Consider the following 18,368-nt stretch of genomic DNA (forward strand, 5'->3'; position numbering starts at 1 on the left):
CCCTGAATAATTACAGATTATTATCCAACTAATTACAGTACATGGTATTAAAAGATCTGGAATTCATTACCCCATTCTAGGAAATTACTTTGGCACGTGTTTTGAAAAGAAAAATGCTGGGAAAAAAAGTTCAGTTCTTGCCAGACTGGTAGATTACAGTAGTTCTGTGTTCTTTTCCCCATGTGAGACAGACTTATATGAATGTGTATCTAACAGATGTCCTAAATGTGAATTTCAACATCTCAGTCCCAAGTGATCTATGGTCTCACTCATAGGTAGAACTAAGAAAGAAGAACAGTAGTGGAAAATATAAGGTGAAACTTGGACTGGGTATTGAACCAAAGCAAAGGACTCTGGGGAAAGAGGTAAAGTAAGGAGATATAGGGAAGTTAAGAGTCTTGGTGTATTTTGGGGGTGGAGTACTTAGGCTGAGGGAGGAAATATCTTCCAGACACCTAGACACCTATCATAGGGAAGTGAGCAATAGTACCTATGTGACAACAACTGAACTATTATTCATTAATACCACAATAAAGTATGTGTAAAAAAAATTATTTATCTGAAATTCAATTCTAACTTGGGCTTCTGTATTTTATCTGACAATCCTATGTCCAAGGGAGATTTCAAACAGAAAATACACTAAGAAGAGAATGTAAAAGTATAGATTCAATGAGCAGTATCTTAATGGAAAAAAAAATTGAGAGGGGATCAGTTTTCATATAAAAGTATGAATATCCAACAGAGAATATTCAACATGGGGGACCGGTGGTGGCAACGGGTTAAGTGCACATAGTAAAAAGTGTAAGGACCCGCTCAAGGATCCTGGTTAGAGCCCCCGGCTCCCCACCTGCAGAGGTGTTGCCTCTCAAGCAGTGAAGCAGGTCTGCAGGTGCTTATCTTCCTCTTTCTCTCTCCCCTCTCAATTTCTCTCTGTCGGGTGCAGTGGACTCGTAGTGCCAGCGATAACTCTGGAGAACAAAAGAGAGAGAGAAAGGAAAGAGGGAGAGAGAATTTCAACATTGGGAGGAAAATGTCAGTGTGATTTTTAAATTATTTATTTTTATTTATTTTCCCTTTTGTTGCCCTTGTTTTATTGTTATTGTAGTCATTATTGTTGTTGTTGCTGTTGCTGTTGTTGTTGTTGGATAGGACAGAGAGAGAATGGGGAAGACAGAGAGGGGGCAAGAAAGACACCTGCAGACCTGCTTCACCGCCTGTGAAGCGACTCCCCTGCAGGGGGGAACCGAGCTGGGGGCTTGAACCGGGATCCTTACTCTGGTCCTTGTGCTTCGCGCCACGTACGATTAAACTGCTGTGTTACTGCCCATCCCACCACCACCACCACCCCTTTTTTTGCCTCCAGGGTTATAGCTGGGACTCGATGCCCATACTATGAATCCACTGGTGCGGGAGGCCATTTATTCCGTTTTTTATTGGGTAAGACAGAGAGTAATTGGGGGGGGGGGGACATAGAGGGAGAGAAAGATAGACACCTGCAGACCTGCTTCAGCACTTGTGAAGCGACCTGCAGGTGGAGTCGAGGGCTCTAACCAGGATCCTTGTGCTTCATACTACGTGCGCTTAACCCAGTGTGCCACCGCCTGGCCTCTTCAGTGTGAATTCTCAAATAGTAACCTTCACTTACCCACAGATCAAACTGTCAAAACAGTAAACTATTCCATTCCTATGTGCTTCTTATCCTTATGGAAGGTCTTTGGTTATCTCTAGCTACCGAAGATCTTTCAATCAATTTGCAAGAAGGAAACATAAAGGAAATATGGACACCACTCCTTGAAACAGTCAATCCCCAACCCTCCTCCACTAAGTGGCACATAATTCTTTTCAAGCTGACATTTTTATTTACTTTAAAAAATTACCATTTCCAACCCTCATCATACACTATTTTAGTGGGAAATAAAACACACATGCTGATATTGATATAAAAGTAGTTAGGGGCCAAGAACAGAGGGGGGCAAAAAAGTATTTCTTGGCAATAAAGATAAAAGTATCAGTATATCAGGGCTGGGCAGTGGAGCCCTGGGAGAGGACCTGGGCTTGAGCCCCCACTCCCCATTCACTTGTGGTGAAGGAGGCTGTATGGTGTTTCTCTTTCTCTCTCTACATGCCTCCCATCCTATTTCTCTCTGTATTTATCATAACAAAAACTTTTAAAGTATCAATACTTTAAAATATATTACGTATGAGAAAAAGTCACTGACCAATCACTTGACAATAAATGTAGTCAAAATACAGGTAAAATTTCAGCACTTGGGACAAACCCAAGAATGCTTTAATGTTTTCCATATTCATAAACACTGGGCTAGCGATGATTAAAATAAATTATGGCCCTAGATCAGATCGATGGAGTTTACAGTTAATACTATATATATACTTTTCCCATATTTGGGAGCTTCTCTCTTTCCTGATCCAGCTTTCTAGTCCTATCCTCGACTTTGGCACCATCTTCCCAGACACTATTCCTAGCCCACTTGCATTTTAGCTGTTGAGTTCACTCAAAAATTAGTAGTCATGGGCCCCTTGGAATATACCTAAAATAACTTCCTAACTCCTTCCAATATAAAGACCCCAAATTTCATCCTCGATAGTTTTACCTTTAGGTTCTTGATTATTAAATATATTGTTCTGCTTTATATATTAATGCTTTTCAGCCACCAAATTGCAAGTGCTACCATCACACCAACTTGACTTCTCTGGGTAGATGACCTCACCGATGTGCCCTGGACACTCACCTCTCCAGAGCCCTACCCCACCCCACTACGGAAAAGTAGAAACAGGAAAGGTAGAAACATGTTGGGGGTATGGATCGACCTGTCAATGCCCATGGTCAGTGGAGAAACAGTTACACCTTCTACACCCCATAAAGAATTTTGGCCCATACTCCAAAAGAGATAAAGAATATGGAAACTTCCAATGGAGAGAATGGAACATGGAACTCTGGTGGTGGGAACTATATAACATGTGCACTTAACCAGGTGTGCCAGCAACCACCTGGCCCCATGGAATTTGTATGGAATTGTACTGCTCTTAAACCACAATCTTGTCAATCATTATTAAATCACTAATAAAAAATTTTTTAAAGAAACTATGACTTCACAAAGTAAATAAATAAAGGCAAAAGTGTTTCATACTGACAACAAGCAGAGTAAAATTTCAAAGCACAGCACTGTGAACCATATGTAGTCCAGGTAGTAGAAAGATCCCTTCATTCAACAAATATGTGTCACCTGTCTACTATTGTCCTGGGTGTTGTGTCAAGTACCAGAAGTCAAAGTTTAATGTGCGTTGTTATATTTTGTTTTGTTTTCCTTTTCCACTCTGAATGTCCGTACACTGAATATAGTTCCTTTCCATGACATCATTTCTGTCTCCTCTCTCCACAAATGCATACATACATAGCCTTTTATGTGTGTAACAATTTACTAATGTTTTGTGAGGGGGACATAGAAAGTTCACTAGACCACTGCACGAAAACGCGTGCACACACACACACACACACACACACACACACACACATACACCTAAGTTGGATTTCAGGTATCTGTGCTCTGAACCATCCTGGGGTACTCTATTGCATTGCTCCTATCTTCTGGCTTTCCTTTCCTCATTCCAATAACGAAACATCCTTTTCATATCGAACAGTGTTCATTTATGTCTTTTGTTGTTTTGCCTGCTATTAAACTATCCCTTCAGTGCCTCACTTTATGTTCAAGGTATTTCCCTAAACAGACAATTTCTTCCTTAAGAGAATTTCAAGTGTCAGCTGTTAAAATAATAATTGGTTTCAACTAGTTGCATGTAAGAAATCAATGTTTTCCTCTGTAGTTCCAGGTATATGAATTGTTAGAAATCCCTTGTTTTTGTATCATCAGAAATTTTCAATAAAACAAACTCTTCCTTCTTGTCATCAGTTTTCCAGATCCATTTTGTATCCCAGAGACTCTGTCCTTGATGTACAATCAATTCTCAATAATGTTTGATGAATTCAATTTAATGTAATACAATCTATATGTGGCACCGTGGAGAGAGCATAATAGATGTATGACAGTGAGTTGACACTCGTGAAAGCTAGCTTATTAACAATAATTTGCCACCAACTGTACTTAGATTGCTTGGGAGTCGGGCGGTAGCAGCGGGTTAAGCGCACTTGGCGCAAAGCACAAGGACCGGCGTAAGGATCCCGGTTCGAGCCTCCGGCTCCCCACCTGCAGGGAAGTCGCTTCACAAGTGGTGAAGCAGGTCTGCAGGTGTCTGTCTTTCACTCCCCCTCTCTGTCTTCCCCTCCTCTCTCCATTTCTCTCTGTCCTATCCAACAATGATGACATCAATAACAATAATAACTACAACAATAATGAAAAACAACAAGGGCAACAAAAGGGAAGATAAATAAATAAATATAAAGAATTTTAAAAAAATAGATTGCTTTTCATGCCATTTCTTGGTCTTACTAAAACATACTCATATCTCTCTCTGCCTAGGTCATCACATGGCCATCAAGTTCCAGATGCTGCCAAGACCCCACCCTGACCTTCCTGCAGATGACCACATGGTGAAGTGTCCAGAAACCTCATCTCTCCAGAGCCCTACGCTACTAGGGAAATATTAGGAACAGAACAGATTTATCTGAGGGTATGGACTGACAGGCTACAGTCCATCTCAGCAGGAAGCAGTTACAGAAGCACAAAACTCCATCCATCAATATTCCAAAAAGAATTTTGGGTCCATACTCCTAAAGTGGGAAATGTTGGATGGACAGGAGGTGCCCAGAGGGTACCACCCAGGAAATAGGAGTGGTGACAGGTTGTCGGGCAGCCCCCTGCTCCATCCTCCATTGCTGACACTATGGCCTATCTACATAATCATTGTTTTGCCTGATCTATCTTCTTTCTACCTCGAGACCTGCCCTGCCTGCAGGGTGTTAATTAATCCCACCAGGGGAGTCGGGCGGTGGCGCAGTGGGTTAAGCACACATGGCGCAAAGAGCAAGGACCATCGTAAGGATCCCGGTTCAAGCCCCTGGCTCCCCACCTGCATGGGCGTCACTTCACAAATGGTGAAGCAGGTCTGCAGGTGTCTATCTTTCCCTCTCTGTCTTCCCCTCCTTTCTCCATTTCTCTCTATCCTATCCAACACAATGACATCAATAACAACAACAATAATAACTACAACAATAAAACAACAAGGGCAACAAAAGGGAATAAATAAATATTAAAAAAAAAAGAATTAATCCCACTAGTTAAAACCATCACAACAGTTGCTAAGGACACTTGCACCTTCCCAGCATGCCTTTTGCCTCTCTCCACCCCCTTTCCTAGCTATTACTGTTTCCTACTCGCCACTTCTGGTTTTATCCCATAAAACCCACTTCTGTTCCTGGTTTAGCTCTCTTCTTCTATTCCTCTCTTTTTCTCTCCCATGTCCAGGCCTGGAGAAGGGCAGGTGTGCAGAATGGAGGCGATCATTGCAGTCCACGTGGCTTAATCCGCTGTACTCACACCTGACTCTGGGGCACCCGCATGAATAAAGAATTGTATTACCATGCCACCACAAGTTCCTGGTCTCTCCCACCCGCCAAAGCTAGCCTGGCAACAGGTGTGGCTTGGAAAGGTGGAGGGGGGGTTGGGTGTTAAAAGCTAGACCTGTGGGCATGGTCTCTCTTACTGCCTAGGTCAACATGTAGGTAAAAGCTCTGCTCCTCTCTCTCTGTCTTTCTCTCTCTTACCTACATGGGCCTCCCATCAAGACGTGAGTAGGGGGCTTCTCCTCATTTTCTCTCTGTCTAACGTGAATGTTCTCAATTTTCCTGAATAGTTTAAAATTCCTGAAAACAATGCTCATAAATTGCCTTCTGAAGCAATTTTATGTAGGACATGTTTCTACCCTCTAAATGTGCATATTTAAAGATGTGTCACCACGGGTGGGGAGGTGGGAGATGACAGAGCACAAGGTTTCTATGTGTGAGGTCCCCATATTGCTATGTTTAAATCTATTCCTCAAATGTGACAGCATTTAGAAGTAGAACCTTTGGGTAGGGGTGACTAGGTCATGTAGGTAATCCCAAGTTAATTGGACAAGAGCCCTTATAAGAGATTCCAAAGAGCTCCTTCACCTTCCATCTTGTAAGGAGACTTAGAAGGTGGTTGTCTTAAGGAGCAGTAAAAGGTCTTCACCAGACACTGAACATCCCAGTTCCATGGTTTTGACTTGCCAGCCTCCAGAATTGTGAGAAATGAATTTCTATTTTCTATTAGCTACCTGGTCATAGTTGTAGCAGCCTGTGCAAACTAACACCAGTCACCATACATCGAAATCAAACCAAAATGAATCAAAGACCTGGATGTTAGAACAGAAACTCTAACATTTATAGAAGAAAATGGTGTGACTTTGCAGGATCTTCACCTCAAAGATGTATTTGGAGACTCAACCACATGGGTATGGGAAATGAAAGCAAGAGTAAATAAATGGGACTATAGGAAACGAAAAAGATTGTACACATCGAAAGCAAACTACAAAAGAGTAACCAGGCAATCCAGAAAACGGGAGAAGATATTTGCACAAACTAACAAGCAACTGAAATCAAATATCTATAAAGAACTGATACATCTCTACAAAAGAAGCAAAAATAACCCAATAAGAAAGTGAGTGAAGGGAGTCAGGCGGCAGCGCAGCGGGTTAAGTGCACGTGGCACAAAGTGTAAGGACCAAATGCAATATGAAATCATGGAATAGACAAGGGGTATTAATAGAAAAAAAGGGGGGTGCACCTGGTTGAGCACACATAGCACCATGTCCTAGGACCCAGATTTAAGCTTATGGATCCCACCTGCAGGAAGAAAGCTTCATGAGTGGTTGAAGCAGGGCTGTAAGTATCTCTTTTTCTCCCTCTTTATCTCCCCTTCCCTCTGAATTTCTCTCTTGAATTTCTACGCCTTGTCTATTCCATGATTACAAATTGCATTTGGTTCATCTCCATAGTCTTCTCCAATCTGCAATTTCTTTCATAACTTTAATACTCTTAGAGAGTGATGAGATGACTAATCAGGTGTTTTATAAAATGTTGCTCAATTTAGGTTTGCCTGATGGTTTCTCATGAATAGACTGAGGTTCTCTATGATAGAAAGAATCCCATAAAGGCTGTGGACTTTTTTCAGGATAATCATAGGCATTGCTACATTGATGATAATACCTCTCATCATGTTATTAAAATGAAGTGTGCCCAGATTTTCCACTCATGTGGAAAATTTATTTATAATTAGTAAATATTTGCCTTTTGTGCTATAAATATTATATTAAAACTTTTACCCACTGATTTTAGTATTCAGTGGATCTTGTTCTAATGATGATTTTCTATGTTCCTCATTGTATCTGTATCTATTAATTGAAGTGCTTTTGTAAGGAAGAACTGTCCCTTTATATTTTATTAAATTATTCATATCTGTGTGCACTTATGAATATTTATTTGTTGAGTCATAATCCAATATAATTATTGTTTATTTTGTCTCTCAAATTGTCCCAATTTTGGCCACTGCAAGCACTTCTATGATGGCTCCTGAATCCCTTAAGCATATCCTGTTTTTTCTTGTTTTTTTTTTTTTTTTTTTTTTTAAGAACTTACTTTCTGGCACCTAAAGATGCTGCATGTTTACTTTCTCTAAGTATAGATACCCGAGATTTCCTACTTTATTTAAATTACTGAGTACACTTAGTGCTTGTAAATTAATGATATAAACTTAATGCAATACAGAAACACCTTCTCCAAGCCTTGTTGTCCTTCCAACTTAATAGCACTTTCTATCAAGTCCAATGAGAGAATATCTCAAACTGTATCACAAAAGTTCATTTCTGTCCCTCCACTTTTATTTTTTTTAATTTAAGAAAGGATTAATTAACAAAATCATAGGGTAGGAGGGGTACAATTCCACACTATTCCCACCACCCAATCTCCATATCCCACCCCCTCCCCTGATAGCTTTCCCGTTCTCCATCCCTCTGGGAGCATGGACCCAGGGTCTTTGTGGGTTGCAGAAGGTGGAAGGTCTGGCTTCTGTAATTGCTTCCCCACTGAACATGGGCATTGACTGGTCGATCCATATTCCCAGTCTGCCTCTCTCTTTCCCTAGTAGGGTGGGTCTCTGGGGAAGCGGAGCTCCAGGTCTGTCCCTCCACTTAGACATCTCAAGAACAGGGGTTTTAACTTACTATTTTACTGAAAATATATTTATGGAGTATTTTCTATCCAATAGAAATACAATGATGAAGAAGACAGATTTAGTCTCCACTCTCAACTTCCTGATACAATGTCTAAGCCATAATGAACACACAGCACACTTTCTGAGTAAATAAGTCTGGATGACTATACTCAGAACTAATACACTGGGGGAAGCTTCATAAATGGTGAAGCAAGTGCTACAGGTGTCTCTCTTCACTCTATATCTTTCTTCCCTCTCAATTTCTCTCTGTCCTATCAAATAAAAGACAAAAAAATGACTGCTAAGATAGGATACAGATAAGAAAATTATATTAAGCTACAATTCAAAACACTAGAGAAAATATTATTCAGCTACATAATGTCGAAGTAGTTTCTTCTGGTTATTATTATTGATAGACTAGCTAATATAAATAGACTGACTCTCCTGACATAAACAACTATAAAAATGAACAAACATCTAAGACAGCTGTTGCCATGCATTAAGCCACAGTTCTTGAGAGGAGGAAAACTCTGGTTAAACTCATATTCACCTTAAGCTGCTGCCTAGGGACACTTTCCAGAACATAAAACATAAAGAGATAAACACAAAGCAGCTGTCTCACATAGTAGAGAAAGCAGATATAAGAGTTTATGCCTAGTGAGGTGACTAGATTTTTTTTTTAAACTACTACAGCTTTAAAAGTTTAGTAAAAAAAATAAATAAAAGTTTTGTCCTTCAGGACAAAATGGACAAAACTGGAGATGTTTCTGCTTAGTGAAGTAAAGATGTGAAAGACAACTATCAGATGGATTTGCTCATATGTAGATTACAGAAAATTTTAAGGGGGTCGGGTGGTAGTGCAGTGGGTTAAGTGCACATGGTACAAAGTGCAAGGACTGGCATAAGGATCCCGGTTCAACCGGTTCAAACCTCCAGCTCCCCACCTGCAGGTGCTGAAACAGGTCTGCAGGTGTCTTCCTCTCCCCCCTCTCTGTCTCCCCCTCCTCTCTCCATCGCTCTGTCCTATCCAATAACAACAACATTAATATTCATAACCACAACAACAATAAAACAAAAAATGGGGGGATGGTCTCATGAGCAGTGGATTTGTAGTGCAGGTACCAAGCCCCAGCAATAACCCTGATGGCAACAACAACAAAAAAATTAAACACATGAGCAAATAAATAAATGCTAGCCTGTCTCTAAGGCTTGAGAAGGACTCAGTAGTGGCTACCATTAGGAAGGTGGAGACATAGAATTTAGGTGGTGGGAATAGTGTGATATTATATCCTTATTATCCTATAATCTTATAAATCACTAATTTAAAAAAATAATACATCAACATACTGGTTAAGGCAACACAGAGAAACTTCTTTGAGTATCTCAAGCATTTATTTGGGGTCTTGTAAAGACCGTCTTTGAGAAATAAAAAACACACCTTAGAAATAAGTATTATAGGGAGTCGGGCTGTAGCACAGCGGGTTAAACGCAGGTGGCGCTAAGCTCAAGGACCGGCGTCAGGATCCCGGTTCAAGCCCCCGGCTCCCCACCTGCAGGCAGGTCCCTTCACAGGCGGTGAAGCAGGTCTGCAGGTGTCTGTCTTTCTCTCCCCCTCTCTGTCTTCCCCTCCTCTCTCCATTTCTCTCTGTCCTATCCAACAACAACGACATCAATAATAACTACAACAATAAAACAACAAGGGCAACAAAAGGGAATAAATAAATAAAATAAAATAAAATAAAGAAATAAGTGTTATAAATCCTATAGCCCAAGGCTCAGCCCACTATGAACCAGGGGTCAAACTGGTTCATTTGTTTTTGTACAATCTGAAATCTAATAATGTTTTTGTTTGTTTGTTAGTTTTAACATTTTTAAATGATTAAGGGGGTAGGGCCCTTTTACATCCAGTTGAGCACACAGACCTACATTCAAGCCCCACCTGGGGGTAAGTTTCAGGAGCCATGAAGCAGTGCTGAAATTGTCTCTATCTCCCTCTCTATCTCCATCTCCCTTCTAGATTTCTTTCTGTTCTATCAAATAAAATTTTTAAAAGAGGACATTTTTAATGGTTAAGGGGGAAAATAAAAAGAGAATAATATCCATGACATGTGAAAATGGTATAAATTGTAAACTAGTGCCCACAAAGTTTTATTATAACACAGAATGTTCATTTATCTACATATCATCTCTAGCTATTTCATACAGCAAGAGGAGAATTGAGTACTGTGACAGAGATTACATAGATCATAATGCTTGAAAGATTTATGATCCAATCTTTATGGAAAATAAGTTTGCCAAGTCCTACTACAAACATTCAGAGAATGCTAAGGAGTTATTTAAAGCTTAATGCCAAAAAATTCAACAATTTAGGTGAAACAAATACATGCCTGGAGAAACACAATTTGTCAAAAATTGACAAAAGAAGAAATGAAATATGTGACAATCTAATAAATTTTCAATCTGTAATTTAAAATTTACCCCAAAAAGAAAAATCCAGGTCCATGAGACTTCACATAATAAATGCAATACCAGATAGACTGTAAAGATAAAAGGAGAGGGTGAAGTAAACAAAGATAACACCAGAGTATAGTTGAGAGTAGAAAACAATTTTTACCTAGGAAGTAAAAAGTACCAATTATGGGGCCAGGTAAATAGCACAGTGGTTATGCAAAAGATGTTCAAGTATGAAGCCCAGAGGTCCCAGATTAAATTCCCAGAACCACAAGCCAGTGCTGATCAATGCTATGGTGAGTAAATAATAAGTTGGAATCATAAGAAATAACAGTAGTAAGCTGGATATTACCCAAATAAAGAATTCTGGATCTTTTTTTTTTTTTTTTTGCCTCCAGGGTTACTGCCGGGGCTGGGTGCCTGGCACCACTGCTCCTAGAAGCCATTTCCCCCCTTTTTTATTGTTATTGTCAGATAAGACAATAACCTGTACCCCCCTCCCCCTCCGATTCAAGTAAAGAAATCTTCCCTCTAAAATACCAGAGGAGACTTTATTTTCTTTTATCCTAGTAGGACTGAAAACAATGATCTGAGATCTAGAACTACTCCAATCTTAAGAAACATTACAACATCAGTGTTAGAAGAGTTTTGATGGTTAAGAGGGGCAGGATAAATAGAAGGCATAAAGAGAGATTTCCCTAGATGCCACTACTAACAAATTAGATTGAGAGGGTGACTTACTTGGTTGAGCACACAATGCACCATGTGCAAGGACCTAAGTTCAAGCCCCTGGTCCCCACCTGCAAGAGGAAGCTTAACAAAGTGGTTAAGCAAAGCAGCAGGTCTCTCCCCTTCTCCCTCTCTCTCCTTCTCTATCTCTTCTCTCCTCTCATTATCTCCTTGTCATATGAAATATTAATTAATTAATTGTAATAAAAAGTTACATCAAGTCACAGATATATCAGTTAAAAAAATGTCTTCATTACATGGACTTCCTGGAGTTGGATTTTCTTTCTTTCTTTCTTTCTTTCTTTCTTTCTTTCTTTCTTTCTTTCTTTCTTTCTTTTTTATTTTATTTATAAAAAGGAAACATTGACAAAACCATAGGCTAAGAATTCCCACCACCAGAACTCCATATCCCATCCCCTTCCCTGATAGCTTTCCTATTCTTTAACCCACTGGTAGTATGAACCCAGGTCATTGCGGGATGCAGAAGGTGGAAGGTCTGGCTTCTGTAATTGCTTCCCCACTGAACATGGGCATTGACAATTCGATCCATACTCCCACCCTGCCTCTCTCTTTCCCTAGTGGGGCGGGGCTCTGAGGAAGCAGGACACATTGGTGGGGTTGTCTGTCCAGGGAAGTCTGGTTGGCATCATGCTAGCATCTGGAACCTGGTGGCTGAAAAGAGAGTTAACATATAAAGCCAAACAAGCTTTTCACTAATCATTAACTTAAAGGCTGGAATAGTGCAGATGAAGAGTTGGGGGGTCTCCATTTTGTAGACTGCTAGTAGGCATATTTTAGTTATATTCCAAAGGGCCTGTGGCTATACTTGTTTGTTTGTTTGTCTGTTTCCCCTGAGCCTGAAATCTGATAATGCAGGTGGATCCAAGTTATTGTCTGGGGAGATGATGTCATGGCTAGGAAAAGGACCAGAAAGCTGGATCAGGGAAGAGAGTAGCTCCCAAATGTGGGAAAGGTGTTTAAATATTGTTGACTGTAACCCCCATCGATTTGACGTGATCTGGGGCCCATATTCAGCTTAGGGTGAGGGTGGATGTTCTGCTTCTTGGGGGTGGGGGAGTTGGGATGGGATGGGATGGGACAGTCTTTTGGTGGTGGGACTAGTGTTTATGTACACTCCTATTAATTTTTAGTCATATAAATCACTAATTAATATGAGAGGAGAAAATTGATTGAATGCACAGACTAAGTCTTTTTAATACAAAGGCTGAGTCTTTGATATGTTGACTCTCTTAAAAGCTTAGGCCAGGGAGAACAGAAGCAACCGGTAGCACAGCTTTACACAAATAATGTCAAAGGACATAAATTATGTTGATGTTGTTTGATACAGCAAATCCTGACAAAGGGATATTTCAAAGTTAACCCAATTGCCAAATAATGTGATTATAGCAATAAGTATCTATTGTCTTCTTAAACCATAAGACAGCAGGAACCTCCTGCTTCCTCTATAGAGCCTGTATTTCCCCCAGTCCTGGGAACCTCTAGGGTGGGGCTCACTTTCCTGCATGCTTCTCTCAATTCATACCAAATGATATTGCACCTGCCGATCCCAACCTAATCAACACAATGAGTACCACCTCAGCATGCTTCACTTCAGACTGTGTCCAGAGACGTCAGGTAAAGGATGTCAACCATTCAGCTTCATTACTCAGGTGAGACCTTTTCTTTCATAGGATTCTCTAATTCCATTCCAGATGGTTCACTTCCTAACAAAGTCCCAAAACCTAGATATAGTCCAAGTCCCATGAGATAGAGCATTAGTTCACAAGTATCCACAAATTAGGGCAAAATAAACACCTGAAAGCAAAACTACACAATAATCTGTAGTGAGTCAGCATAAAGTTCACAATGAAATAGTGTCTACTTAGACTTAGATTCCCTCCTCACCTATTTCCTATTATACTTCCCTCACTCACTCCAAAGCTAACCTTATCAAAACAAGGACTGCAAAAGCTGAATAAGGGTAAGAGACTGGCATACTTTAACAATGACTCTTTAGTCACTGTCAGGCCACCCCATCAGCTGCAGCCCTAGTCAGGGAGACCTGAGATTCCCAAACAGACAAGAGGGGCCTAGACCTCTAATAAATACCTCTCCCCAGTATTACCAGTCATCTCTATCAGGAAAAACACAATAGACCCCTTTTTGGGCCCTCATAGGAACTTGCCCTCAACTTGGATCAACAACAGTAAAGAATGTTGCATCCTCTGAATGGAGGATGGACAACATACTCTATGCTCTACCCGAGGAAGATGGGTCCTGAAATTGGGACAGCTTGGAACATTCTTACTATTGACCACAGAATATGAGCTCATATCTACAGGGATGCAGAGGTCACACAGGCTCCTAAGTTGAATATGGGCTTCAGATCAGATCAAATTGATGGGGTTTACAGTCAACAATATTTATACACCTTTCCCACATTTGGGAGCTACTCTCTTCCCTGATCCAGCTTTCTGGTCCTTTTTCCAGTCATGACATCATCTCCCCAGACAATAACTTATATCCACATGCATATAATATGTCAGGCTCAGAAAAAAAAATCTAGTATAGCCACAGGCCCTTTGGAATATAGATCTAAAATAGATCTGCTAGCTATCTACAAAATGGAGGAACCCCCCCCCCAACTCTTCATCTGTACTATTCCAGCCTTTAGGTTCATGATTAGTGAAAAGCTTGTTTGGCTTTTTATGTTAACTCTCTTTTCAGTCACCAGGTTCCAGATGCTAGCATGATGCCAACCAGACTTCCCTAGACAGACAACCCCACCAATATGTCCTGGAGCCCCGCTTCCTCAGAATCCCGCCCCACTAGAGAAAGAGAGAGATAGGCTAGGAGTAAGGATCAACCTGTCAACGCCCATGTTCAGTGGGGAAGCAATTACAGAAGCCAGACCTTCCACCTTCTGCATCCCATAATGACCCTGGGTCCATACTCTCAGAGGGATAAAGAATAGGAAAGCTATCAGGGGAGGAGATGGGATATGGAGTTGTGATGATGGGAACTGTATGGAGTTGTACTCCTCATATCCTATGGTTTTGTCAGTCTTTACTTTTTATAAATAAAAAAATAAAAAGAAAAGGAAGTTTAGTCCTAATGGGTGAAATTGTTACATGTTTTGATATTTTCTTAGGGCTTTACCTACACAGTATCTCAATTGAAAAGATGTATAGAGATTTATTGTGACTTCCATTCTGCAGATGAATAAACCAAGAAACAGAGACATTAAGTGTTCAGAAAAATTGACATACCTATACATATATATATATATAACTGGCTTTTCCCAACTATAAAAATATAGTTGATTTTCAATTGAAAGGGATAATTTTATTATAATTTTTAATTATAAGTAGGCAACACAAAGTAAAAATATTAAATCTCCAGAGATTATCATGATCTCTGAATATTTTCCCATAATCTTTTTCTTTTTTTTTGTTTCTACAAAAAAAGAGGTATTAATAAAGTTTTGCAAGTTCTTTGTATTAGTTAGCAATTTTTACATGAACAAATAGTCTTTTATAACATGTCATTAGATAGGTGGTCTGCGACATATAATTATGATTATCAACTTAGCCAATAATGTTCTACTGACATTCAAATTGTTTCCTAACTGTAAGCCTCTTATGTTGAATTTATGATAGTATAATGTCTCTAGCTTTGGCAGATCATTTCTATCACATCAGTACCTTGAAGTTAAGCTTATGAGTAAAAAAAATAAACATTGTTAAAATTTTTGACATATATTACTATTCATTCTAACAAACTATACAAATTCACATTTACAAATCTCAGTATTAAAGTCTTACCTAATAGTTCACCTAGCCACCTGTTGCCCTAAATTCCTCTTTTCTGACAAGAATTCTCTGTAGTCTGCCTTAATTCATAAGTAGGAGGAAAGGTGCCATAAATAACCCCCTTTTTATACTTCATTGATAAAGTTGACTGTAAGAATCCACACACACCAAGGACTGCTTCTATCTTCTCTTTTTTTAGAAGGTGAAAACACACACATTTATTGAATACCTATAAATATGAAATATAGAGAAAAAACAGACATAAAGGAGTCTCACTACATATTTTTGAATGATAGATAAATGGAGAACAGTGGATATTGAATGCATATCTATTTGTCTCTAATGCCACTGTTACAGATGTATCATAGATGCCTGCCTGGCTCATCTGACTTATATGAGTCCCTCTTCTGGAAATGACCTTTGATACATAAGGATGGCGAAAGTCTCACATAGAACTGAACCAACCAAATTCTCTCCTGGGAACCTTATATTGGACTTAGAATGATCTGAGTCTTCAGAGCTGGACTGCCAAAAATTCAGGACTCCACTAGGTCCTGCCTGTGACATCCTTAAAGGTGTGCTCTAGTCCATCCACTTCTGAAATCTCACTGGAGTTTCCTCCACTACTTTTTTTTTCTCACTCCCCTCCCCTCCACCCCCTAAATAACCAGCATCCATTTTCACTCTTGCAACCAACAAGCACAGAACCTGGACTTCTATCATCATCAATGCAGGCAATGGCAAAGTCTTAGGAAAAGAATATGATCTCCTCACAGAACACTGGGAGCCACTGATAGGCAGACCTGCTTCAAAATAGGGACCAGTTGCTAGCGGCAGACTGCTGATAGCACGCTTCCAGATGGCTTGTTACCAGAAATTCTATGAAAACGTGGCATAAAATTGCATAAATTTCAGACCTCTTGGAGGACTTTGCTTTCATTGTTCTTTCCCCATATGTTACAAAAGAACAGTCTGTGTAGCTCTGGATGTCTGGCAAAGTGCAACAGTGGTTAAGTGGATTTTCCTATCCAAAAGCCTAGATGGGGAAAGTTAAACTTTCTTTGAGCAGGTAGTTCTGGAAACTAATTATGAGAACTAGATGTCCTCAATCAACCTGCCAAGAGTGAAAAGCCTTGGGCTATTACCTCCTCTTAATGTTTTATGATTTTTTTAATGGCTGCATATTTATAGAGAATACAGTTGAAACCATTGGTAACTGGGGAGAGAAATCATTTAGACTTAAAAAAACAAAGCTGTCTCCTCTGTCAGATTTTTCTTATGCTGGTTTTTTTCAAATTCCTTATTTTTATCAAGATTTACTTTTCTTTATTTCATAAGAGAAAGAGAAGAAGTGAGAATACCATTCCGGTACATTCTAGTACCTGCAGTGCAGGGAACAGGAATTAGGAGCCTCGGGCACGCAAATCCTGTGCTGTGTCAGCTGACCTCATTCCCAGGCTGCTTTGAAATCCTTTCTTGAACATATTCCTTTCTTTTTCCTCCAGCTGCTCCAAAATCTGTCCTATTAGCACCTGCTCTCCAAATTAAGTGACCAGTTTCTGTTCACTTGCCTGTTGCCTCTACAATTATCCTTCACAATTATGCAAGTCTCATCATTTGGCCCTCCCCCTGGGTGGTGCCCCAAGAAATGACTGAACTGTCTGGATCAAGAACAAGGACTCAGACCCTTGGTCCACCAATCATCAGCTTGTGAATTTGTACATTAAAATTAATATCCCTGGGACTTAATGTGATCGCTTGTAAAATGGAAACAATGCATGCCTTCAAACAAATAGGATACAGTTTGCAAAGTGTGTGGCCTTCAGAAAACACTATAAACACTGCTTCCTTTTCTTCCATTAAGTTTGAGATGTCAAGGACCATACTCAGAGTCTGCCCTTCCTGACAAATTCAATAAAGCCCATCACAACTTGGCTCTACTCACTGTACTCATCCATATGTCTATCCTGAATGATACTATGACTCAGTTCCTCTCCACATTTCCTTTTCTTTTTGGTGGGGAATAGGTTAATGGGTTACAGTATAATCTTTAACACACAGACACAGCCTCCCATCTCCCTTGGACAGGTGTATGGGAAACACTCCCCTGATCTACGTCCCCTCCTCCATGGTATACCAGGACTCCAGTGTCTCTTCAACCTCTTATTTCTCCTTCTAGAGTCCTTTGCTTATTTCACCTTTTTTTCCCCCATTACTGAACTTTATTCTTAAGTTCCACCTATGAGTTATATGACTCAGAACTAGCCTTTCTCTTACTGGCTTATCTCACACAACATGACACCTTCAAATTCTGATCAAGATATTTGCAAAGAAAAGGACTTCACCACCCATATTTCTACCTATCTCCATTTGTGCATGCTCTGCAGTCATTATCACTCCCCTACTGCCCACTATATATTCTCTTCTGTCCTGAAAATTCTTTAAAATTCAGCTCAAGTCCCTCTCCCTCTGGGTCCCTTACTCACAATTGATTTCACTATTCTCAGAATTATGTGCTAAACAGAAAATCCCCAGGTCTTTGGAAACTACTCTCTGCCCTTATCCAATTTTCCAGCCCTATTCTCTACGCTGACAACATCTTTTTTTTCCTCCTGAGTTTCACTTGGGGGTCAGTGCCTGCACTACGTACAAATGCACTGCTCCTGGTGGCCATCTTTTTCCCATTGTTGTTGCTGCTGCTGTTGTTGAATAGGTCAGAGAGAAATGGAGAGAGGAGGGGAAGACAGAAAGGGGGAGATAAAGACAGACACCTGCAGACCTGCTTCACCACTCGTGAAGTGATCCCCCTGCAGGTGGGGAGCCGAGGACTCCAACCGGGATCCTTGCACACTGTGTGCGCTTACCCTGCTGTGCTACCGGCCAGCCCACGGATTTCTCTTTTAAAACTCTTATTTTCACATTCACCCTCCTGACTTCTGTGTTTTTTCTCTCAGTTTCTTAAGAGAAGAACAGAAGAAGACAGCACACAGAGTTTACTGACACATGAGGATAGCACAGGCAGGCTAATAATTTGGGGACTCTTTAAATACATATAGGACCAGGGAGATCATGTAGAGTAGCTCACAACAAGTATGGGGACGGTTACAGGCCTGATGTCTGGCAACACCAGTAGCTGGAGCTGAGTGCTATTCTGGTCACAGCCTGTATG

At 40.2% G+C, this 18,368-nt stretch overlaps 1 protein-coding gene across 4 annotated transcripts in view; it reads right to left on the bottom strand.

Annotated features, from left to right (window-relative positions):
• The window catches only part of DDX10 (DEAD-box helicase 10), a 653,321-nt gene that overhangs the window by 217,537 nt on the left and 417,416 nt on the right, over positions 1-18,368 (bottom strand). For 3 of the 4 annotated variants that reach the window (XR_009546788.1, XR_009546786.1, XR_009546789.1), the window contains exons 20-21: positions 10,686-10,744; positions 848-968 (exon numbers count right to left, since the gene is read on the bottom strand). The gene's annotated coding sequence lies outside the window, so the exon portion shown is untranslated. The remainder of the gene's footprint in view (positions 1-847; positions 969-10,685; positions 10,745-18,368) is intronic. The other variant, XR_009546787.1, reaches the window with a different exon arrangement.

The sequence above is a fragment of the Erinaceus europaeus genome, chromosome 20 (genome assembly GCF_950295315.1).
Source record: "Erinaceus europaeus chromosome 20, mEriEur2.1, whole genome shotgun sequence".
Classification (NCBI taxonomy): Eukaryota; Metazoa; Chordata; class Mammalia; order Eulipotyphla; family Erinaceidae; genus Erinaceus; species Erinaceus europaeus.